This window comes from Odocoileus virginianus, chromosome 10 (genome assembly GCF_023699985.2).
Source record: "Odocoileus virginianus isolate 20LAN1187 ecotype Illinois chromosome 10, Ovbor_1.2, whole genome shotgun sequence".
Classification (NCBI taxonomy): Eukaryota; Metazoa; Chordata; class Mammalia; order Artiodactyla; family Cervidae; genus Odocoileus; species Odocoileus virginianus.
Genome location: NC_069683.1, coordinates 48,257,643 through 48,282,087, shown reverse-complemented (window position 1 = coordinate 48,282,087; position 24,445 = coordinate 48,257,643). Strand labels below are relative to the sequence as shown.

Sequence of the window (24,445 nt, the reverse complement as noted above, 5' to 3'; positions counted from 1 at the left end):
TCTGCTCCATATTTTGTACTGCAAAAAAAAGAAAAAGCTAAAAATTGTAGGTTCCAATCTAAGTATCTATCCAACCAAGGCAAATCAATCAAACTGTCCGATATTGAGGATAATAAAGAACAATAACATCTGCAAATCAGCCATAAGAATTTACTAAAACAATGGAGATGATGTTAAGAACAAATACAAGAGAAAGACTGGCAACAGGAGTTAAATAGATACTTTTTCTATATGCTATCCTAAAGGAAATCAACCCTGAATATTCATTACAAGGACTGATGCTAAAGTTGAAGCTCCAATACTTTGGCCACCTGACGAGAAGAGTCAACTCACCAGAAAAGACCCTGATGCAGGGAAAGACAAAAGGCAAAAGGAGAAGCAGGCAGCAGAGGATGAGATGGTTAGATAGCATCACCAACTCAATGGACATGAATCTGAGCAAACTCCGGGAGATAGTGAAGGACAGGGAAGCCTGGCGTGCTGCAGTTCATGGGGTCACAAAGAGTCGGACACAACTTGGTGACTGAACAACAACAAACTTGTATATGTTAAAACTACCACAAGTTAATTCTATCTACTTTATTATTCTTAACATCCGAAAACACAAAACAGTAGCAAAGTCTTCTATTCCAAAAGTTGTTTAAAAAGAATCTGTCAATATATAATCAAATATCTGCTTACTGATGGGAAAAATCTCTGTTCACCAGCCAAGGGATTTTGGGGAATGAGAACTGCATGTGGCATCTCCCCTCCACAGCCTACAAATCCCACACCAGTTTGTAGTTATTCTTGTACTACAAGAGTATCGGTTTCAGCATGTAAGCCTCATAAGCCCCCAGGAAAGCCATTCTAGTGGAGCTCTTCCAGAAAGTTTCACTTTAGTTCCATAAAGAACCCAAGAGGCCCAGTCCATGACAAGAGCGAACTGTAACTGCTCTCTTGGTTTCCGTCTCTGACCCTTAAGAGCAAAGCTTGGAGTTGTCTGTAATCCATAATCCACTTTAAATTGCTGCTAGAGCATTACAAAAAAGTGGCTTTCAATAAAGGCCCTGCTATGAAGCTAAAATTGGGATTCTTGGTTACTAATTTTGTGTACAATTTTTCTGATTCTCAAAAAAGTAGAGGAAATTCTCCTTCCTCCCCTCCGAAAAAGAAAGGGCAGGGCGGGGGGGTGGTGTGGACAACCCACAACACTTCTGACAGGCTGCATAACACACTGTCTTAATCACACTTCAGATAAATGACAAGTAGTAGGTTGTTATTCTCCACAACATTACGTTAAGCAAGTAATCTGCTCCAGTATTTTGGGCATTTAAAGTCTGCTACAGTTATCACTTCCAAAATTAAGGCACTGTGTAAAAATGTATGAAGCAGCTTGTTCTTAATTTCTGAGCTAGATCATTACCCAGGTTTAAACTTTTTTTTATAAAGGAAACTCGAGTTCAAATGTGTTTAAAGTGATTTGGCCAAGGTCACAAGGACTAGGTAGTAAGGGCACGAACTGGGATCTCCTGACTCTGGTCTCATGTTCTTCGTGACCACAGGGACCAGACAATGAGAGACAGCTCCTCTATTCATCAGTGCTAAGCGCAGTGGGCACTTCTTCTCTCCATCTGTCTTTTAAGAGATACAGTCCCTCTCTGTTCTGCACAATAGCTTATGTGCAAACAGAGCACATATGAGCTAAATCACTATTCAAGGGTCATTTTAACAAGCATGATGCAACACTGAGGCACAAAGTCCATGCTAAAAAAGCAGCAAAATACAACCAAATAAAGGTTTTATTTAAGCCAAATGTGTATAGGTCCCCACTCTATCATTCAACTAAAAAGATTCTTGGGGGTAGATACATGGTTTCTTCTTGATCTCTATATTCTTTGGAGTATTATCTTTCAAAAGTTTTCCTTATATACCCCCTAAAATAAAACTGGGAGGAAAAAAATCCTTGAATACTTTTAAGTTGATACTGAAAATCTTTTTATAAGAAGTTTAAATGATTGCAAACGCTGTACTTTCCTTTACAGATCACCATAGGCCAACTTAAAACTGACATCTAAAAAATGATTATGTCATTAATTTAAATACATCCAATGAAATCTAAACACTTGAGCAATTTGATAACCACCATCCTCCATTTCAAAACTATAATAGAATCTTCATTTCTTATATGAAATGCTACACTACTTCTTTCTCTCCTTGAAATTATATTTCTATTCTTCTTCCATAGTATTTCAATTTAATATAATTTCTTTTATCATACTTAACTATAACAAAAATATGAGTATTATTTTTTATTTAAAGTACTTCTTTTGGATTGAGTTCCTGTTACTTTTATTAGTTACAACTGGTGAAAACAAGGCAAACATATATAGCTCAGTCGTGTTCAATTCTCTGTGAGCCCATGGACTGTAGCCGTCCAGGCTCCTCTGTCTATGGGATTCTCCAGGCAAGAATACTGGAGTGGACTGCCATTCCCTTCTCCAGGGGGTCTTCCCGACCCAGGGATCAAACCCTGATCTGCACTGTAGGCAGGTTCTTCACTGCCTGAGCCACCAGAGAAGCCCATAAATTTTAATAACTAACCATAAAAATTAATTCCTTTTTTGGAGAGTCAGCTCTTACTCAGATGTATGGGAAAGGGTATACACCTTGATAAAGGGAAGTTTCATACTTGACATCAATGTCACAACTATCCCTTTGTTGGGACCCTGGAGAATTTTACACCTCAGAGAAACATACATTGGTGAGATTCAAGATGAGTGAAAGGTAAGCTTTTTCTTTTGTAAATCAGAAGAGCTGGAGATCAAACCAGTCAACCCTAAGGGAAATCAAACCTGAACATTCATTGGCAGGATTGATGCTGAAGCTAAAGCTCCAATACTTTGGCCACCTGATGGGAAGAACTGACTCACTGGGAAAGACCCCAATGCTGGGAAAGATTGAAGGCAGGAGGAGAAGGGGGCCACAGAGGATGAGATGGTTGGATGGCATCACCGACCCAAAGGACATGAGTTTAAGCAAACTCCAGGAGATAGTGAAAGACAAGGAAGCCTGGCGTGCTACAGTCCATGGGGGTTACAAAAAGTCAGGCACAACTTAGCAACTGAACAACAACAACAAAGGGAGGATAAGAAAAGAGAGTGAGGATTATGCCGGTATTGTCTTCAGACAAATCAATTTCACGGAAGAGTATAAAACATGAACACTGAGAACTCTCAAAACTATCCAGCCTAGATACCTTTAGACATGGACTCCAATTTGAAGATCACTGCTCTAAAGCACTCAGCTGGATTCATTTATTGGAACTCACTGAAATGATAACCATGCCTGACAGACACGAAAACTCACTGCACATTACCTGCTATTAGGCAAATATTATTTTTCCACATCTCTCATACATTTATTTAAATAAGACTAAAGTCTTATTCAGATATGGCAGTGTGATTTATTTTTAAAACATATAGTTCAGTCTGCCAAAGAATAACTGATCAAGATGGTTACCATGTGGTACCCCTTCTACCCATATAATGATTTTTATACCACAAACACACAGATTACCTGGAGAAAAACTAGAAAGTGCTTTAAGCAAATATGAGAAAATGTCACTGATGAAGATTGTATTTTTGACTTCTATGAAAACCCAAACTGATTTAATTTTAAAAATTAATACAAATACTTTTAAATACATAAGGCCTATTTCCTTATAGTTCACAATGAGACACATTTCTCAAGATCTGTGAGGTACACATCCAAGATAAAATGGCAATAACTTTAGCCTAAATTTAACAGGTCAGAACCTGCTCTGTTTAAAACACTTCTTGATCTCTCTACATGTTAAGATATTTGTCTGGACTCTACGAGAAGGTAATTCCATCCTTATCTGATCTGCTCCTACTTTTACTCTGCCCACTATTGTCACAGGGCACTGAGCAGCTACCAGGCTTAGGTCTGACAGTCACCCACTCCCTGCTCCCACTAACCTTTGGCCTTACTTGGAGCTCAAATGTAAGTAACCTACACTCATGTTCCATCACACCAGGCAAACAATACACTAAACCAGATCACAATTTAATACAGGAAGCTGGGACTGTACTTTGGAGATATAATTCCCATACTATGAAATTCACCCTTTTAAAGTATATAATTCAATGGGAGTTTTGTGTGTGTGTGTGTATCTGGAAGACTGTGCAACTATCTCCGCTGTCTAATTCCAGAATGTTTACATCACCCACAAAAGAAGTTCTATACCCGTTAGCAGCCACTCTCCATTCCCTCCTCTCTTATCCCCCTGCAGCTCCTAACAACCACCATCTACTTTCCGTCTCTGTTGATCTGCCTGTTCTGGATATTTCATATAAAGGGTACCATGCAGTGTGGGGCCTTCTGTGCCTGGCTTCTTTCACTTAGCAAAATGTTTTCAAGCTTCATCCATGTTGCTGTCTTATCAGTACTTCATCACTTTTTATGGCTGAAATATATTCCACTGCATGGAAATACCTCATTTTGTTTTTTCATTCATCAGCTGATGGGTATTTGGGTTGTTTCCACTTTGGGGCTATTATGAATACTGCTACCATGAACATTTGTGTACATGTTTTTGCGTGAACATATGTTTCAGATTTCTTGGGTATATACCTAGGAGTAGAATTGCTGGGTCATATGGTAACTCTATGTTTAACTTTTTGAGAACCTGCCAAATTGTTTTCCAAAGTGGCTGTACTGTTTTATATTCCCACCAACAATGTGTGAGGGTTCCAATTTGGAAAATAAACTTTATTTTCCAAAATCTCTTCCTTTACAAGCCTTCTGCCTTCTTTAAAAAATGAGCCTGAGGATAACACAACATTGTAAATCAACTCTACTTCAATTTTGAGGAAAACAAACTCTTTTTTTCACAAGGCATTGTGTGTTTTAACACTAGCTTATTTTTAAAAATAATCTCTGTAAGAATATAAGCATTAAAGGAGAATATAAATGGTATGGCTAAAAAAAAATTAAGATTATCTTAACCAATATATTAGAATATTCAGGGGCTTCCCTGGTGGTCCACTGGTTAAGACTCCATGCTCTCAATGCAGGAGACACGGATTCAAACCCTGGTCGGGGAACTAAGATACCACATGCCATAGAGCATGACCAAAACAAAATAAAAATAGAATATTCACATCTAAATGAGGACTGTGCCTCCTTTAATTACTTAAGGAGGTTATTCATCCATTCCCTCTATGGAAACTCCTCTTTTGAAATTAATTTCAAGGCCGGTTCATAAAAGCAGATAAAAATCAGCCTTACAATATCATATAGCCATACCTTTTCACTGTTAAGGACCACACACCATACTACCCAGTTTGATTACCCACCTAGTTTGTTTTACAGACATGAGTTCAAATGGCTTCTGGCCACTTCCACAAGTCCAATACAGCCCTTTAAAAAAAAAAAAAAGTTGGGGGAGAAGGAAGGAAGGGAGGAGGAGACAGATAAAAAGAAAAAAAGAAAGGAAACAAAGAGAAGCTTTTTTCCTACCACTGAGAATATTCTTCAAAATGGAATTTCAAAATGGATCTTGTATTATAGTACAATTATATATTATCAGTGGGGGAGGCTGGCAGAAAGGTACACAGTACTTTATGTACTACTCTGCAATTTCTTATGAGTCTATAATTATTTCAAAACAAAAGGGTTTCAAAATACATATCTTAAAAGAAGGGCAGAATTTCAAAAGAAAAATGGGAAAAGAATGGAAAACACTCCCAGTAGGTAAAAAGGGAAAACGTAATTCACATTACGCAAATCACAACTAGACCAGATAATCTACAAAGTTCATTCTAGCATACAAGTGGAATATAAGGTAGAAAAGATAATAGGAGCCAGACTGCGGAGCATCCTGAGTGGTAAAGCGTTTAGAATTTACCCTGTATACAAGGGTGTAGTCTTGGAGGATTTTTTTTAATGCATGAGAAAAATCGGAACAGGACTTCTGAAAGATTAACATGGCAGCAGTATAAAGAACAGACTGGAGAGAAAAGCATAAAGGTAGAAAGACCAGTCACTATTGCAATAGCCCAGACATGCTGAGGTGTCAAGGGCTGGCAATGGGACCAGACCACATGGGAGTGACTGACTTAATATTCCAGAATCATCTATAAAGAGTCCAAATCTGGCATTCATTATAAGCTCTATATTATGTTTACAATAAAGAAATCTCTTCTCTGAATCATTAAAAGGGAAAAGTTTTAACATTTTAATAAGAATAAAGTTGAAAAGGTAGAAACAGCTCTACTTATACTCAACAAAACAAACAAAAAGGCGTAATAGAAAATACTTTCTAGCCTGAACTGTGTCCCTTAAAACAAAAAACATTAGAGGTTCTCTCACACTCTGGGAGAAACTTCTGCAAAGACCACACGCCATCAGCTGCGTTCTGCCTGCTATAGGTAGGTAGCTTCATTGTAATGCCTAATTTCTGGTCAAAGAGCTCACTGAGGTTAGGAGCAAACAGTTGTGTCTCTAATGCCACACTTGCAGAAGCAGTAATTTCCAGAAGAGGTAAGATGCTGGTGGCTAAAATAGGGGAGGATCCAGCGCTTTATTATGAGGCAAGCAAACAGCACAACACGCTTTATTATGAGGCAAGCAAACAGCATGACAGAAACAATGTATATTGGGGGCTCCGGTGTACCAGATAGCAAAGACACAGAGATGACTAAAACACAAGTTTCACCTTTAAAGAAGACACAATCCACTGGAAAAAAACACAACAAAAAAGTAACTGTAATAAAGAGGGAAATGCTGTTGGGAGGTATGTAAGAGATGTTTTGAGAATAAGAATAATAGCCAATATTTAAGAAGTACTTCTTATGTGCAGGTTCTATTCAAAGCATTCTTCCCATATTAATTCACTTAATCCTCACAGGGAAAGCAACATTATCCACTTTTTATAGATGAGGGACACAGATAGGTTAAATAGTTTTATTCCAGTTCTACAGCTGTGTTATTAACCAAGATAGACTGACTCATGGACTTTAACTACCCACTATAAGGCCTCTTTAAAAAGGAACAATTAATGTTGCCTGGAAGGACAGTTAAGACTAAAGAGAAGAAAAAGAGTATATTAACATTATTTGTCAATGTACCCACCCACCACTGAAGGATGACCAAGAATTCACCAGATGGCTGAGAAGTCTGGGGAGGAGCTACGGGTACTTATTTGCAGGGAGTGGCTGAGGGGACAGCAGCCCAAGCAAAAAGAAAGGGGAAGCCACAGCAGCGGAGGACAAAGGCGTGAGAGCTGCGAGTGTGTGGAGCAGCTGCCCAGTGTCAGCAGACAGTTCCAGCAACGAGGGATGAGGCTAAGAAGACTGGGAGGGCGCAGGCCTTGAAGGTCCACACGTCACCTAAGAAGGACTCATCTGAGTCCTTCACTGCTGAGTGATATGAGCAGATCTGCCTTCAATAAAGATAAATCCTGGTGAAAGGTGGGAGGGAGCCTGTAGGCTGGAGACGAATTAGGAGGTTACACAATAATTCTCTGAGAAATGATAAGGAGTGGATGAATGCAAGCAGAGGCTTCTGAAGTACTGATAGAATCAACAGTAGCTGGTGACTAACTGCAGGTGGAGGATGAGGAAGAGGAGGCAGACTAAAAAAGGGATCTCTTAGGATTTTGTTCTGGGCAGAACAGGGCAAAATGAAGACTGAATTTTAGACAAATAGTAATCATAATAATTAATTAATTAATAATAAAGTCCTTTATCATCCTTTCTGAAAAATGGAGAAGCTGAGGCTTAAATAAGTAATTTACTTAAGGTCACAATCACTAAGCATCGAAGCCAGAGAACGAAAGACTTCAGACAGAGCTTAAGTTTGGCATGGTATCCAGTGAAGACGTGAAAGTGCTAGTCACTCAGCTGCCTCTAACTCTCTGCGACCCCATGGACTACAGCCCACCAGGCTCCTCTATCCGTGGAATTCTCCAGGTAAGAATACCAGAATGGGTAGCCATTTCCTCCTCCAGGGGATCTTTCCGACCCAGGGATTAAACCCATGTCTTCTGCACTGCAGGAGAATTCTTTACCATCTGACCCATGAGGTATCCAAATGTGAATCTCCAGTAGGCAGCTAAGTATCTCTGTATGGACCTCAGGATGGCTGGCAATCCTAGAGGCTCGTTGTTGTTGTTCAGGCACTAAAGCTGAGTTCAACTCTTTGTGACCCCTGGACTGCAGCATGCCAGGCTCCCCTGTCCTTCACTATCCCCTGGAGTTTGCTCAGTGTCATGCCCATCGAGTCAGTGATGCCATCCCACCATCTTGTCCTCTTGCCCCCTTCTCCTCCTGCCCTCAATCTTTCCCAGCAGCAGGGTCTTTTCCAATGAGTTGGCTCTTCACATCAGGTGGCCAAAATATTGCAGCTTCAGCATCAGTCCTTCCAATGAATATTCAGGGTTGATTTCCTTTGGAACTGACTGGTTTGATCTCCCTGAAGTCCTACGGACTCTCAAAAGTCTTCTCCAGCACCACAGTTCGAAAGCATCAATTCTTTGGCACTCAACCTCCTTTATGGTCCAACTCTCACATCCATACATGACTACTGGGAATACAGAGCTTTGACTATATGGACCTATGCTGGCAAAGTGATGTCTCTGTTTTTTAATATGTTGTCTAGGTTTGCCATAGCTTTCCTTCCAAGGAGCAAGCATCTTTTAATTTCATGGCTGCAGTCACGATCCACAGTGATTTTGGAGCCCAAGAAAAAGTCTGTCACTGCTTCCACTTTTTCCCCTTCTACTTGCCATGAAGTGACAGGACCAGATGCCATGATCTCCATTTTTTAAATGCTGCGTTCTAAACCAGCTTTTTCACTCTCCTCTCTCACCCTCATCAAGAGCTCTTTAGTTCCTCTTCACTTTCTGCCATTAGAGTGGTATCATCTGCATATGTGAGGTTAGAAACAGTTACAATAACAACAAAACTACATTATCATCACTATTCCTACTACTAGTATTTATTGAGCACTTGCTGTAAATGAGACACAGTTTAAATGTCTCACATAGATTATTTCATCTATTCTACATGATACTGAGGTAGCTGTCACTACCGTCAGAGAAAAAAAGAGAAATGAAGTAAACTCTTCTGACCTCTCAGACAGAAAAGAACGGAATCGGATTCAAATGTGGGTCTTTCTGATCCGGAGGAGGCAGAGATGGGAAAGATGGCCTGAATGTGAGTGGGGAGGAAGAGCAAAGGACTGAACCCAGAAGAATTTAATCACTGAAAAAGCAAGTAGAGAAACAGAGTGGCAACGGGGCTTAAGAAGTAGTAGTTTCAGTGAAGGAAGAGAGAAATCAGAAGGCATTTCTGTTTTGAAAACTAAAGGAGAGGGAATTTTTAAAAAGAACCCATCTCCTCTGTCCATGGGATTCTCCAGGCAAGAATACTGGAGAGGGTTGCCATTTCCTCCTCTGGGGGATCTTCCAGACCCAGGGATTGAACCTGCATCTCTTATGTCTCCTGGTAGATGGGTTCTTTACCACCACCACCACCTGGGATGCCCTTAAAAAGAACACAGTAGTTAACAGTGTCAAATGATACAAAGAGCTCAAGATAGAACAAGATTTAAATCAGGTAACTAGGATTATCAATGAGGCACTGAAACCCTCCCCAGGGCGGCTGCTGCTGCTAAGTCACCTCAGTTGTGTCCAACTCTGTGTGACCCCATAGATGGCAGCCCACCAGGCTCCCCTGTCCCTGGGATTCTCCAGGCAAGAACACTGGAGTGGGTTGCCATTTCCTTCTCCAATGCATCAAAGTGAAAAGTGAAAGTGAAGTCGCTCAGTCATGTCTGACTCTTAGCGACCCCATGGACTGCAGCCTACCAGGCTCCTCCATCTGTGGGATTTTCCAGGCAAGGGTACTGGAGTGGGGTGCCATTGCGTTCTCCGCTCCCCAGGGCAGTTTAAGTGAAATTGCTGGGATAGATATAAGGTGTAGGAGAAAGGGAGGCGAAGAAAGAGAAGTCAGATGGTAAAAAGAAATTAAAAAAAAAGAAAAGGGAACAAGCAGGGGTCAGTGAACTACACACTGTCCCACATTTTCCATTGCTTATTTTTTTTAAACAACCTTTTAAAAATGCATAAAGCATTTTTAGTTGGGATATATAAAAAACAGGCTATAGGACAAACCTGCACAACTGACACGAGTTTGCCAGCTCCTACTCTGGATTGACTGGATTAATATCCAGCTCCTCACTCTCTGGGTGACCTTAAGCAAGTCATTTAACTTCTCTGTGTCTCGGCTTCTTCACTTCTTTGATGTACAGAAGAATAGGAGCTAGCTCTCAGGGTATTACATAAGGATCAGTAAATACAAGTAAAGCACTTGGATGCTGAAGAAAAGCCCTGCGGACGTGGAGGATCTGATAGAGCAGGGGTCCCCAACCTCTGAGGATGAGATGGTTAGAGAGCATCACCAACTCAACGGACATGAATTTGAGGAAACTCCAGGAGATAGTAGGGCTTCCTGGTGGCTCACACGGTAAAGAATCTGTCTGCAATGCAGAAGACCCAGGTTCAATCCTTGGGTTGGGAAGATGCTCTGGAGAAGGGAATGGCTATCCACTCCAGTATTCTTGCCTGGACAGAGGAGCCTGGCATATTGCAGTCCATTGGGTCGCAAAGAGTGGGACACAATTTAGCAGCTGAACAACAACCCCAGCCTCTGAGACTTAATGCCTGATGATCTGAGGTGGAGCTGATGCAATAATAATAAAGTATGCAATAAATGTAATGGGCTTGAATCATCCCAAAACCATCCCCTAACCTCTGGTCTGTGGGAAAATTGTCTTCCACAAAACCAGTCCCTGGCACCAAAAAGGTTGGAGACTGCTGTGTTAGAGAATAGGCAGAGAGAAGAGAACCAGCAGAGAAGGGAGATATTAAGTGGAAAATGACTCATTTTTAAAAGTCCCAAAGAAGAAGCAGAGAAACAGAATGAAGACAGTGAAGGGGACTGCACAGAGCATAGGCTCTATCCCAACTGCTGGTCAACGTATAAACTGGATGCAGAATAATCTGTCAGATTTTATTAAAATTCCAAATGTGCACACCTTTTGACTCCAATACTGTGGCCACCTGATGTGAAGATCTGACTCATTTGAAAAGACCCTGATGCTGGGAAAGATTGAGGGCAGGAGAAGGGGACGACAGAGGATGAGATGGTTGGATGACATCACCGACTCAATGGACATGGGTTTGGGTGGACTCCGGGAGTTGGTGATGGACAGGGAGACCTGGCGTGCTGCAGTTCATGGGGGTGCAAAGAGTCAGACATGACTGAGCAACGGAACTGAACTGAACTCTGACTCTTTCTGCTCTTCTAAAACTTGTCTGAGCATTCATATCCAAGCAAGTATAAAGTTATGAATGCAAGGATGTTCCCCTTTCAGTATTTTTGGGAAAATGAAAAAACAGAAATAAAAGTTCATCAATTAGGGTACACAGACGAGAGCATGGGTTCAATCCCTGCAAGGGGAACTAAGATCCCACAGGCCATGCAGCATAGCCAAAAATAAAAGAAATAATACAGAGATATCCCTTACACTCTTTACCTCATTTCCCTCAATAGTGATATCTTGCAAAACTACAGTATAAAACATTAGCTCTTAACATAAAAACAAACTTAGAATAGTATGCATATTACATACACTCCCTTTTGGGTATTTAAAGTATCCATACAGTTTATATGTATAGGAGGAGACATACATTTGACTGCTAATAGTTGATACCTCTGAAAAATGGTAATGGTTAAGCAAGGAAGAAAATGAAGGAATACAGTTATACTAATTGCTCTTACTTACCAAGTACACACATTGCTTTTAAGGTATCAAAGGTAAACAGGTAGAGGGGTTAACTTTTGAAATAAATAGTGCGTGTATTCTTTCGATCAAAGGAATTTTTCATCTTCAAGCAGAAGGGGAGGAAACTGAGGACCTTCACACTGAAAGCCTCTGCTTACTCAATCAGGCAGAGAGGTGGCTGTCACTCGCTGTGTCCTAGCCTCCTCACTTCCAGCTCTGTTCGAGGCCCCTGGAGAATCCAAAATTAACTAGACAGGTGCCATCTCTGAACTCAAGGAACTCAACACCTACCAAGGAAGGTGGACATGAATCAGAAATGACACAGCTACAACCGCCAGTACCGCACAGCACAGCAGCTCAGAACACAGGCTCTGGGGCCTGACTGCTGAGGTTCAAATCCCAGCGCTCCTACCAAATCGCTCTGGGACTTTGGACAAGCAACTTAACACTCTTCACTTCAGTTTCCCCATCTACAAAGTGGGGACAATTCTAGGTCCTGTTTATTTACCCATCTCTCTAGCCTATCAGATTGCTGTGAAAACTAAAAAAGTTCACATGTATAAAGTGCTTGGAAGGGTGTCTGACATACACACACTCAAATGTCTACTGTTATTGTTATTCTCATGACCATTAATTATTTCAGGGAGAATTTAAGCTATCTCCAGGCCAATGGAAGGTTAGGAAAAGTCTTCCCAAGGAACTGACATATATGTCTCAAAGAGGAGTCTGAATTAAACAGAAAAGAGAAAAGAGAAAACCTGTCTGGCAGAGGAAAGAACATATGTAACTACCCCATGCTAAGAATGAGCTTGGCATGTGAAGGATCTGAAAAAAAGCCCATGAAACAGGAGCTCTGAGAGGAGAGAGATGAGGCTGGAAAACTAGAAAGGGCATGTTAAACTTAACATGTTACCTTTATCTGAATAACAAAAGGGATCACACAAGAAATAATAGATTTGCTGGATTTCCTTCTTTTTATAAAAGATCACTTTGCTGGAGTACATGGAATCTTCTGTGACAGAAGAAAGTGAACCTGAGTTGTTTAGAAAGAACAGTCATTCTGGTGAAGGAGAAATGAAATCAACCACAGACAAGTAAGAAGACTACTAAAGAGAATAACAAGCATATATGGGAGTAGTGTGCGTCATGAGTCAGTAAGAGAACAAATGAAGGTGATTCAGTCATTTCTTGAAGCTCTATGGCAGGAACACAGAAAATGGGCAGCACTGTTTATCCACAGCTGGAGACCTGCATGACACACGAGAGAGAGGAACAAAGGTGTGAGAGAAGCAAGGGGACCCAGGACTCACCGCAACTAACCAACTACAGGGTCCATGCGGGCCACAGTAATCCCAGGAGCAATGGTATAGATCTGGAGACAGAGAAGATTTAAGCAGCTGGAGGCCTCAGTGAAATCAGAGAATAAGTTCAGCAAATGGCAACCTGAGAAGGCAGGAAGCCGTGTTCAGAGCCAAATTTCCAAATTTATGATTTCAGAGGTGGAAGTCTGACTGGCCACAGGAAAAGACTGCTACAGACCAGTGGAGGGACAGATAGTTGCAACAAAGACAATCCGGCCAGAATGAGATTAGGATCCTGGACAAGCAAACAAGTTGGACATTAAAGGCACATGAGATCATGGAAGGAGTAAGAATAAGCTATTTACAAGGATAAGAATTAAATTTTCAGTTACATTCTTAAATACCACAAGGAATGTGTTTTAAAGTATCTGGAATATAACAAGAATGCCTTCTGAAAAACAAAGCTTCATCTATCGATTCAGCCAAATAATCTTCAAAGATGTCCCTGCTATAAGGCATTCCTGATAAAAAGCTCTTAGGCAAACAGAGAAGGAAACTTGCTTGATTATTTGTCACAACTGGAAAGCAAGCCTCAAAAACTGGAAGGAAACCTTTGTAAAACATAAATCTAATGAAGGATTGGTATCCAAAATATACAAAGAACTTTAAAAACTCATCAGAAAAAAGAAATTTTTTTAAGGGCAAAAGATCTCAACCTCACCAAAGAAGATACACAGACATGAAAAGATGCATGCTTCAAATGTTATTAGTGAACTGCAAATTAAAAGACAAGATTATCACTATGACCTGTTAGAATGGCTAAAATCCAAAACACTGGTAACACCAAATGCTAGTGAAAATGGGAAACAGGAACTCATTTCATTGCTGGTAGGAATGCAAGATGGTACAGTCACTTTGGAAGACAATTTGGCAGTTCCTGACAAAACTAAACATACTCTTACCATATAATCTAGCCATATAATCATGCTCCAAGGTATTTACCCCAATGATCTGATAACTTAAGTCCACACAAAAATCTGCATGTGGATGTTTATAGTAGTTTTTATTCATAACTGCCCGAACTTGGAAGTAGACAAGATAGCTTCAGTGAATGGATAAACTATGGTATATCCAGACAATGAAATATTATTCAGTGATAAAAAAATATAAGCTACCAAGCCTCAAAAAGACACAGAAGAATCTTAAATACACACTGCTAAGTGAAAGAAGCCAACTCAAACAGGCTACATACTCTTACGATTACAACTATGATTCCAGAAATCTGGAAAAGGCAAAATTATGGGGACAGTAAAAATGACCAATATTTGCCAGGACTCAGGCCTGGAGGAGAGAGGAAGAGATGAATAAGTGGAGCATGGGGTATTTTTAGGGCAGAGAAAGTATTCTGTGTGATATCACAATTGTAGATAGATAACATTGTACATTAGTCCAAATCCACAGAATGTACAAGATAAAATGTGGATCCTAATGTAAACTATGGACTTTAATCTAAAATAATGTTATCAGTATTGGCTCATTAGTCATAGCAAATGTACCACACTAATGCAAAGACGCTAATATTAGGGGAGACTAAGGGGACAGGGAAGGTAAGGAGGTACATGGAATTCTCTACATTCTGCCTAATTTTTCTGTGAATCTAAAACTGTTCCAAAAATTAAAGCCTATTAACTTAAAACGAAAACTAAACTAAGAGCATTACCATGTGAGTCACACAAAATAAAATAATATCTGCTATTGGTGAAGAAATATATCCAAGAGGCGAAGAGTGCAAACGGCCTGAGCTTGATCTGGCTCTTCCGCTTAGCGGCTGTGTCATTCTGGGCAGTCATAAACTCGTAAGTCTCAGCTTCTTCACTGGTAAACGGGGATACTACTAATCATCAAGGAGTTCAGACAGAGTCTATACATGTACAGCACTCAGAACAATGACCAGAACACCTCAAGTATTCAATAAATATTAGCTCCCTGTTACTCAAAATAAGGTCTGTAAGCTTGTAAACCAGCATTACCCAGGGGCTCGTCAGAAACGCAGACTCTCAGGCACGCCCAGACTTACTGAATTTGCTTTTTAGTAAGATCTCCCAGGTGATTTCTGCGCCTATAAGGTTGAGAAGCACAGCATCTCAGGTGGTATTACTAGCATCATGGCTCTTCTTCAAAGTCACTAAAAAAGGAATATAAATACTAGAAGAATCCAAATTAGTATTTGCTGATGATTATGAAAGTCTAAAAGGGGAGAATTAATTGTAATACTTAATTAAATTTTGAAATATATGCTAAAGTGATGGTAATTAAAACACGTAGTACAGGTACACAGTAAGTAGGCTTTATTAAGAGTATATGTTAACGAGACCATTTCAAGCATGCAAGTAAGTGATAAATTACGAGAGTTGGTTATCAATATTTTTAAAGTCAGATCTTTATCTCATACTGAAAATATATTCCAAGTGGATTAAAAACCTAAATATTAAAAATAAGTTTATAAAGCACTAGAAGAAAATATAGGACATTTACATTCCTAAACACACATAAAACCCAAAAATCATACTAGAACTATAGTTTTTAAAAAACTTTTACATGACAAAAGATACTACAAAAGTTGAAAGTTAAGATAAACAATAAGCTGAGAGAAAATACACCATACATACATAACACAGGATTAATAACCATAATATGATTTTTTTAAACTCCTATACATGAACAAGAAAAGTCTTTCAAAAACCCAACAACAACAAAAAAAATGGGGGTGGGGGAAAAAAGTAGGCTTCACATGCAAAGAGAGTAAGCAACAAAAGCTGTAGTAGAACAAAACAAAGAAATTTACCTACAAATATTTGTATGTGCACAGAAAAAGACATGGAAGTACACATATCACTGTTAATAGTAGTTAAATCTAGAGAACAAAACGTGAGAATGGGGGACTTTCTTTTTCTTTATAAACTTCTGCAAAGATTGACATTTTTACATTATAATGAATTTTTTTTAAACTTATCACTGTTTAATTATAAAAGAACAAATACTGAGTGTTGGAAGTTTTAGCATAAAAGGCAAATACTTTCAAGAAGAAAGCTTCCTGGCTTTCCCTACAACTACTTAACCTCAAAATCATATGACATTTGGAAAATATATCTTCACATTATCAAAATTTTCCTAAGAATTCTTAAGCAAAAATATGCCAATTTTTTGTCCTCCCCACATAGACCACTATATTCAATTTCCAGTGGCCCCCTGTTCAAAGCCGGTTCCAATCTAACTTCAAAAGTGAAGTGTCTAAACCAGACAAGAAGTTTAGCAACATAACACCAAACCTTGATATGGAACCCACATGTCCAAAATATACCTAAGAGTAACAGACAGCAACTGTTTAAGAGTAACTGTAAGTAACTCCATATCCACTTCAGTTTCAATTCTGAATCAGTTCTCACTAAACTGGAAAAAAGTTTTTTGAACCATTTGTCACCTCTGACTAAACGCAGGCTTCAGCCCCTAAATCGTTAAGTGTGGAAAAAGTACATGCCCTCAAGAACTGCCAAATGGAAGAGTTTTTCCAGAAAAAGCAGTTTGCACACACAGCAGGAAAATCTTGTACAGAGGGAACTTAGCTACCACTTTAATTCCCTCAATCAATTCAGAAACTACTGGAAGTAAATGACTAAGAAGTAAAACATATGAGAAAAGTTTTAAAAAAAAATTTACATATTAAAAACACATAAAGTGGTTCAAATTTGTTTGTTTTTAAAAGTTTCCTTTTGCTGAAATTAGAATATTACATTCTTCTGCTCTGGATGAAATGGAAATTAGTTTCCCTAGTTTCCTACAATGCACTTAGAAGTCTGTAGCTGCTGTCATGAATTATACTAATATGACTACTCAGAGGTCTTCTTACCACTATACTTAGCAAAATGCATTACATGTAGGTTTGCCTAACTATTCTTCCCATCATTAGACCTGAATTTACTAAATATATACTACCAGTTGTTGGAATTCAGCACCCTCCCCTTTCCCTAATACTGTCGCTCAAACAAGCTGAAACTAAAATAATCAGCATCCTTGTCTCAGAAGATGTGACCATAACCACAAGGAAACCTTAAACTGGTGAGGTTGGAATCCTTCCACAAAGCACCTTTCACCACTTATGTATAGTAATAACAGCACAAGGGAACACATGTAAATCCATGGCTGATTCATGTCAGTGTATGGCAAAAACCACTACAATACTGTAAAGTAATTAGCCTCCAACTAATAAAAATAATGGGGAAAAAAAAAGGGCAGACACAGAAAAAAAATAATAATAATTACAGCATAGCACCTTGGTTTCTAAAGCGTCCAGAGGCAGAACCACTAAGCACGGCAGCACCCTCTGCTCAATCCAAATTCAGCTGCCAGGCTATCTGCAACCAAAGCAAACTGTAGAACCTCGTTTCTCTTTTTCAAAAGGTAAACAATCCCTTTGGCCTGACTTATCAATAAAGATGTGAGTAAAAAGAATTATCAGGAGGAGAGCATTCCCAGGTTTTAAGTTTTTAAGTTCTCAGTGAAGTTTCTTAAGATTCCTCACTTAGAAAGACAAGCCTTGTCAGTAACACTAGAAAAGGCATACTCTACTCCAAGAAAAACAAAACAAAACAAAACCTCTTCAGGTATACTGATAACTTTATCAGACACCAGTGGGCATATCATCAGAAAGACCTAGGAGGGGAAATGTGCCTGTAAAAGTACAGCATTAAAAATTCAGACTGGTCAAGAGAAAACAGACTCAAAACTAGGGTTAAAATTCCTCAGTATTTTTTAAGTTTGGGCTTGCTCCTGTCCCAAACAAGCTCCTAAGCTTGTTCTTGAGTGTAATTTGTCAGTAACTGCCAAGAAAAAAAGTTTAAACAACACAGAGTGCCTGTTTTATCCAATTTATAACATATTTCTTTATCATCAGAGAAACACTAAAAGTTATATAACCCTACATCTTTTGTAATTATCTTCTAAAGACAATTACAAAGATAATTTATCTTCTAGAGACAATTCTCTTTTTATGTTAAATAAAAAACAGCATACAATTTATGGTCTCCCTTTCTTGACTGCTTTTTCTTTATTTTTTGAGATTCAGTTCAGTCACTCAGTCGTGTCCAACTCTGCAACCCCATGGACTGTAGCACACCAGGCTTCCCTGTCCATCACTAAGTCCCAGAGCTTCCTCAAACTCATGTCTAGCGAGTCAGTGATGCCATCCAACCATCTCATCTTCTGTCTTCCCCTTCGCCTCCCTCCTTCAATCTTTCTGAGATCACTGACTCTCAAAACTGGATAACAGAGACTGTGGAGGAAACTAATTTTCCTCCAATTCAACTACCAGCCATTTGATCTTCAGCAGTAGTTTCATATTTAACCATCATTCACATTTCTTCTCTACCAATAAACACTGCCACAAATTAGGATGAACAATACAATTTAGCTCAGTAAGTGAAGAATCTGCCTGCAATGCTGGAGATACAGGAGGCATGGGTTCGATCCTTGGGTCAGGAAGATCCCCTGGAGGAGGAAATGGCAACCCACTCCAGTATTCTTGCCTGAAGAATCCCATGAACAGAAAAGCCTGGCAGGGCACAGTCTTGAGGAGCCACAAAGGAGGGTGTGTCTGAGCGGCTAAGCACACAGCGTAACAGAGCATGTCATCTTTTAGGCTGTGCGCTTGTAATCACTGGCTGCTACCCAGATCCTGACTGTCTGCTCATACATCTACAACAGCCTCTTTTGGAAAAGGCACAGGTCTTCAACTTAAGTTCTTTCTATAGAAAAGGCAGAGTAATTAATAACTGAATGGCCTACACATTGAGTTCTCTTAAACACTCAAAATATTACTTATAGTTAATTAATAGATCTTAGGGGACAGCAGAGGATGAGATGGTTAGATAGCATCACCGATTCAATGGACATGAATTTGAGCAAACTCCAGGAGATGGTGGAGGACAGAGGAGCGTGACGTGCTACAGTCCATGGGGTGGCAAAGAGTCAGACACAATTTAGTAATAGATCTTAAGTGCACTGCCTTTTAATTGCTAAAAAACCTTGTGCTAAAGAGAAACCAGGAATGGATCCCACAGAGAATAACTTGTCTCTTAATGATCCCTGGAGGCTCAATGGAAAAGAATCCTCCTGCAAGGCAGGAGCAATGGGGGAAATGAATATTCCATTTCACTTACAGCAAATCAGACAGGCTATAAACTTTTGAAAATCATGAGAAACAAATTTTATAGCTTACACTGAAGTTCATTCAAGAGCATGGAAACTTAAGTATGCTATAAGATAAACTACTGTATGTAAAGGAGTTTATCACAATTTATTTATGTTACATCAACAAAGGGGCTATTTTCACACAAATCTAGCACCTTTCTTCAATATCTTCAAATCTTTTTAAATCTTCATAAATTGATTTTAGTAAAGTTTATCCCTTGAGCTAAGATGGATTAAAAATTTTGTTTTTAACTTCTATCAATCTAAGATTTCTGACATCTTTACACTGACCAGGAGCGAATCTGTTCTTCACTAGAAAACATGATTTTTCCATAAACCATGTTAGATATGGATGGGTATTACTGCACAGAAATTATTTTTCTTTTAAATATTATTAAAATCTCTGATTAATAAACAAGACATTGCCATTCTCCTGAGTACCTAAAAAGTAGCTGGAAGACAGTTTTCATGTGCTCCAGTTATGCATTAAAGACAAGGGATTTCTTAGAAATGATACCAAAAGCACAAGTCATAAGAGAACAAATGGATAAAATGGAACTCAAAACAAAAACTCTTGTTCCTAAAAGACACTGTTGATGCATGTATAGCTGATTCACTCTGCTGTAGACCTGAAATTAACACTGTAAATCAACCTTCCCTTGTGGCTCAAATGGTAAAGAATCCACCTGCAATGCCGGAGACCTGAATCGGCAGGTTCAATCCCTGAGTCGGGAAGATCCCCGGGAGGAGGAAATGGCAACTCACTCTAGTATTCTTATCTGGAGAAATCCACGGACAGGTGAGCCTGGCTGGCTTTCAGCCCATGGTGTTGCAAAGAATCAGACATGACTGAGCAACAAATCAACCATACTCCAATAAAAATTTTTAATTAAAAAAATAAAAAGACACTGTTAAAAGGATGAAGAGATAAATCAAAGAAAGGAAAAGAATCTTTGCAAAGCATTTATCAGATAAAGGACTTGTTTCAAGAATATATAAAGAATGCTCAAAACTCAACGTTAAGAAAACAAGCAACCCAATTTTTATAAATGGGCAAAAGATCTGAACAAGTATTACTACACTTCACCAAAGAAGATGAACAGCTAGGAAGTAAGTACATGAAAAGAGGTCAATATCATTAGTTACTAGGAAAATGTATATTATAACCACAAGACGGCACTCTACAATTAGAACGGGAGTGGCCAAAACTTTATCATCCTGGTGTTGGTGAGGATAAGGAGAAACAAGAACTCTCATACACTGCTGGACAGAATGTAAAATAGTATAGCCACTCTGGAAGACAATTTGGCAGTTTCTTAAAAAGTTAAACACACACCTACCAACCATATGATCCAGTCATTCCACTCCAAGGTGTTTATCCAAGAGGATAAAATATAAGGCTACCCAAAGTCTCACATCAAGTTCATAGCAGCTTTATTGATAATAGCCAAAAACTACAAACAATTCAAGTGTTAGATACAAATAAGTGCATAAACAAATCCTCGTACAGTCCTTACAATGCAACAGTGCTCCCACATACCACTCAGCAATAAAAAGCGACAAACTACTGATAAAGGCAGCAACAATGAAGGATGCTAAACACAGGATGCTAATGAAAGAAGAGTACATCCTGGATAAGACTGCTAACATAAGAGTCCAGAAAAGGAAACGCTAAGCTATGATGACAGCAAATCAGTGAGTTTCTAGGGCTAAAGAAGGGTGAGAATGAATGCAAAGGGCACAAAAGGAACTTCTGAGGATAACAGAAAAGTCCTTACATCTTGATTATATGACCACTATTTGGGTGAGTTTATGTCAAATGCAAATCATATACTTAAAAACAGTTCAATTTTACTGAATGCAAATTATACATCAATCAAGTTGGTTAAGAATATTAAAATGTTATTTGAGAGAAAAAAAATCTATAAAATTATCATGTTTCCTAAGGTGTTTATAATACTTTCCACTCGATACTTTCAGATCATTGACACACACAAAAAAAATCTCAGAAAAGGCTGGGATTATCATCCCATTTTATAAACCGCAGGGCAGTGGGGAAGTAAGATACAGTGGTAGCAATCAGACCATGAGTTAGGGGCATAACATGACAGTGGGCAGCTTTATCAATGGTAACGAAACAACTCCCACCAAACAGACAGGACAGGGATAAACAAAGTGCTGGGTCCTGATCTGCTGAAAAACCTGGCAAGAACCACATTTAAAAATTAAGGGTTGGGAATCTCCTGGAGGCCCCCTGGTTAGGACCCCACATTTCTACTGCAGGGAGCACTGGTTTTAGTATACGTGCTGCCAAAGTGCACACTGGAGCACTGGTCTAATCCCTGCTTGGGAAACTAGGATTCCGGATGCGGGATGTGGGATGTGGCTGAAAAAATAAAGAAAGAAAAAGAGAAAATGAGAAAAAAAATAATAATAAGGGCAAAGAAAAATATATACTCCCAAGAAGGCTGGGCAAGAAAATGCAGAAAATGCCTAAAGTCAACACTGAGCACTACACAACTGAAAACGATTACCTTTAATATAAAGTAAAGGGAGCAAAAGGAGTTCAACACCCAAGACACTGATCCGAACCCAGATCTGCCACTGTGTTGCACTTGATTAAGGTCACTGGCCCTGGGAGACAGTGAAAGACAGGGAAGCCTGGCATGCTGCAGTCCATGGGGCCGCAAGGCTGAGCAACTGACTGACAAAACCTCTGAACATCTCAGTGTCCCTCCCCTTTTTGAAACAGAATAAATTATGGTCTCTGAATAACCCTTTTGAGACACTGCAAAATAAAGAATTTATGTGAAAACAAATTTAAATTATACAGGAAAGTTATATTCTCCATGCAAAGGCATGCAACTAAGAATATCTACATTATCATCAAACCAAATTAATAACTAGGTATATTAAGAGTCAAAAATGGCTCCACATCGCAAAATGGCTCCCTACAGACTATAAAAGCAAGCCCAACTGCCTCAACTAAAAAGTCACGTCCTTCATGAAAGTGACCCAATCTCATCTATCTAAAACATCTCATATATCAATCCAAATTCACTTACTTTCCCCAAACATAGTATCTTCCCTCCCTGGACACACTGTGCCCCGGACTTCTGTCAGCAATCCAACTCCTCTACTGTGTTTAAAGGTGATCCCAAAGTCACTGGCCTAATAAAAACTGCTTATCCCTAGTGGGAGGATAAATTAGGAGGCTAAGATTAACATATACATTCTAGAATATATAAGACAGAAAACCAACAAGGACCTACTGTATAGTTTAGGGAACTATACTCAGTATTTTGTAATAACCTATAAGGAAGAGTATCTAAGGAATATATATATACACACACATGTAATATACACACACATATATATACATACATATGTATAGGTGAATTGCTGTGCTATACACCTGAAACCAAGGTGCACAATATTATAAATCAATTATAGTTCACTTTTTTAATGGTAAAAAAAACTTTTTATCCATAGCCAAAAACGTTCACTCCTTTTTCTTAATTTCCAGCGCTTGCTCAGAACTATAAAATATGGCATTTAATTTTAAACCATATTTTCCTGTTCTCTAATTTTGTACTGCTTTTTAAATCAGTATTTCTTCACCTACAGAAAGGAAGAGACTTACAGATGGACAGTATGACTTCCATCCTGCTGTAAGGTACCCCACTGTTTGGAAGACGAAAGTAGAGCTTGTTGCTTTCTCAGTAATACTGTGTTACAGACAGTTTCCCAACTTGAGGCGATAAAAATCTTAAACCAAACTCCATTTCGGCAACATCAGCAATAATCTATACTTTTACTTGCTCTATCTGGAGTGAGTTAGTAATGCTCAAAATTCTCCAAGAGAGGCTTCAACAATACGTGAACCAAGAACTTCCAGATGTTCAAGTTGAATTTAGAAAAGGCAGAGGAACAGAGATCAAGTTGCCAACATCTGTTGGATCATAGAAAAAGCAAGAAATTCCAGAAAAACATCTACTTCCGCTTCATTGACTACGCCAAAGCCTTTGACTCTGTGGATCACAACAAACTCAGGAAAATTCTTAAAGAGATGGGAATACCAGACCACCTTACCTGCCTCCTGAGAAATCTGTATGCAGATTATGAGGCAGACTTTTGGACATGGGGAGAGGGGAGGAGAGGGTGAGATGTATGTAAAGAGTAACATGGAAACTTACATTGCCATATGTAAAATAGACAGCCAACGGGTATTTGCCTAATGGCTCAGGAAACTCAAACGGGGCTCTGTATCAACCTAGAGGGGTGGGGTGGGGAGGGAGATGGGAGGGAGTTTCAAAAGGGAGGGGATATATGTATACCTATGAACTGAACTGAACTGATGGCTGATTTATGTTGAGGTTTGACAGAAAACAGCAAAATTCTGTAAAGCAATTATCCTTCAGTAAAAAATAATTAATTTTTAAAAATTAAGAAAAAAAAAAGCAACAGTTAGAACCAGACATTGAACAATGGACTGGTTCCAAATTGGGAAAGGAGTACATCAAGGCTGTATACTGTCACCCTGCTTATTTAACTTATATGTAGAATACATCATGCAAAATGCTGAGCTGGATGAAGCATAAGCTGGAATCAAGATTGCTGGGAGAAATATCAATAACCTCAGATATGCAGATGACACCACCCACATAGCAGAAAGTGAAGAACTAAAGAGACTCTTGATGAAAGTAAAAGAGGGGAGTGGAAAAGCTGTCTTAAATCTCAACATTCAAAAAACTAAGATCATGGCATCCAGTCCCATTACTCCATGGCAAATAGATGGAGAAACAATGGAAACACTGACAGACTTTATTTTCTTGGGCTCCAAAATCTCTGCAGATGGTGGTTGCAGCCATGAAATTAAAAGACACTTGCTCCTTGGGAAAAAAGCTATGACCAACCTAAAAAGCATATTAAAAAGCAGAAACATTACTGTGCCAACAAAGGTCTGTCTAGTCAAAGCTATGGTTTTTCCAGTATTCATGTATGGATGTGAGAGTTGGACTGTAAAGAAAGATGAGTGCCAGAGA

The 24,445-nt window shown here is 39.1% G+C and overlaps 1 protein-coding gene and 1 long non-coding RNA gene across 9 annotated transcripts in view; one reads left to right on the top strand and one right to left on the bottom strand.

The window, feature by feature from the left end:
* The window catches only part of SIK3 (SIK family kinase 3), a 257,677-nt gene that overhangs the window by 199,381 nt on the left and 33,851 nt on the right, over positions 1 to 24,445 (bottom strand). The gene's annotated exons all lie outside the window — the stretch shown is intronic.
* Positions 6,675 to 24,445, top strand: part of LOC110133034 (uncharacterized) — a 48,273-nt gene continuing 30,502 nt past the window's right edge. For all 4 annotated transcript variants that reach the window (XR_002312641.2, XR_002312643.2, XR_002312642.2 and 1 more), the window contains exons 1-2: positions 6,675 to 6,799; positions 7,807 to 7,976. This is a non-coding gene — a long non-coding RNA (uncharacterized lncRNA). The remainder of the gene's footprint in view (positions 6,800 to 7,806; positions 7,977 to 24,445) is intronic.